This window comes from Magnolia sinica, chromosome 1 (genome assembly GCF_029962835.1).
Source record: "Magnolia sinica isolate HGM2019 chromosome 1, MsV1, whole genome shotgun sequence".
Lineage (NCBI taxonomy): Eukaryota > Viridiplantae > Streptophyta > Magnoliopsida > Magnoliales > Magnoliaceae > Magnolia > Magnolia sinica.
The window spans coordinates 73,562,589-73,564,368 of record NC_080573.1 but is presented as its reverse complement, the minus strand read 5'-3'; the positions used below and the strand labels follow the sequence as shown (position 1 = coordinate 73,564,368).

General features: G+C 35.8%; 1 non-coding gene across 1 annotated transcript; it reads right to left on the bottom strand.

The window, feature by feature from the left end:
- Positions 1-1,235: 1,235 nt before the first annotated feature.
- On the bottom strand, positions 1,236-1,342 carry LOC131221948 (small nucleolar RNA R71). The gene has a single exon (XR_009159683.1). It is a non-coding gene; the product is annotated as a small nucleolar RNA R71 (small nucleolar RNA).
- Between the last annotated feature and the right edge of the window lie 438 nt (positions 1,343-1,780).

Here is a 1,780-nt window from a genome sequence, read left to right as displayed (position 1 = left end):
ACTTGCGAGTTTAAATATCATTTAAATCGTGTTGGTTTAAATAAAACATCAAGTTTTTGGCGCCGTTGCCGGGGACTGTTTCGGTCCAATTGGATTTAAGATTCTCTCTTATCATAATTCATAGTCTTAGGTTTTTTACTACCTTTAGGTTAAATTATATTTTTTTTTTTTAGAAACTAACATATTTCCTGTTTTGTAGGGACCTGACATAAACTACTAATTTGGTAATCTCTTTCCAAATTTTCTATTTTTTTCTAACTTCTATTTTTAGAATTAAGGTTTTATTCTTTTTAGAAAGTTTCTATTTCTAGGCTATTTTATTTTATTTTTAGAAATTTCCTATTTTCTAATTCTAGATTCTGATTCTTCTTTCAAGTAACTTTCTATTTTCTAGTTTTAGAAATTTTTCCCTTTTTAGAAACTAACTTAGTTTTATTTCTAAGATTACAAACTTTCTTTTTTAGAAATTAACCGTTGCTTAGGATTTTTTTTCTAGCATTATTTTAGTAAATTTAATTTATTTTTGTTTTCTTTTTGTTTACAGGAATTAAGGAAGGAAGCTGCTAAATAACATTGTCTTCAAAAGGAGGAGCTCTCAAATCTTCAGACATTCATCATCTCCTTTTCTCGGGTTCTTCTTTCCAATTCTCGTTTACATAGCTTTCTCTTGTTCTTAGGAATTCATAACTTTTTCCTTTAGTTTTATTCATCTTAGGTTGCATCTTAGTTTAGTTTTCTTTCTTATATTGATAACATAGTTTATGCTAGGACGTAGATCTCTGAACATAGAACTAGCACCGTTTGATCCTGAGATTGAAAGAACAATTCGTGAAAGATTGAGAAATAATCCTGTTGAAATGGCGAATGAGACTGAAGTTAAAGCTCTCAAAGATTATTCAGCTCCTGTCCAATTTAATGCGCCTTCATGCATAGTGTTGCCAACCACTACGGCAGCACACTTTGAACTTAAACCTGGAGTCATACAATTGTTGCCATCCTTTTATGGATTGGACAAGGAGGACCCATATCATCATGTGAAAGAATTCTTAAACATTTGCTCCACCTTTAAGTTCCAAAACTTCTCAGACGATTCGATCCGCCTACGCCTGTTTCCTTTTTCTTTGAAGGATAAGGCGAAAGCATGGTTGAATTCTCTAGAAGTTGGATCTATCACTACATGGGACCAACTGTCTAAGAAGTTCTTAAACAAGTTCTTCCCCGTTCACAAAACCAATGCCCTCCGTAGAGAAATTACTAACTTCACACAAAAAGAGGGCGAGCACTTTCATGAATGTTGGGAAAGATGGAAGGACTTGCTTCTTAAATGTCCTCACCATGGTTTTGAGAAGTGGCAACAAGTTCAATACTTCTATGAGGTTCTTACACCACAGAACCGTCGCATGGTTGATGCCACCAGTGGAGGGTCATTCATGACCAAAAGTGATGTCGAAGCGTGGAACTTCTTTGAAACCTTGTGCGAAAATTCCCAGCAATGGGATTATTCAAATAGAGGTGACAGAAGTCCCCAACCACAGAAGAGAGGTGGTATATATGAGATAGGAGTCATGCCAGAGCTGAGCGCCAAGCTTGATAACCTGACAAAGAAAGTTGATGCTCTGGTATTAAATAATGGACCACCACAAACAGCTCAAGTCGAGGCATATGCCACATGTTCTAGTCCTGCCCATCCTATGCAGTCTTGTCCATCTGGTGCAGCATTCCCAGAACTTCTCTCTGAACAAGTTCATGCTATGAACACTTTACAAAAATCTGGGAATGA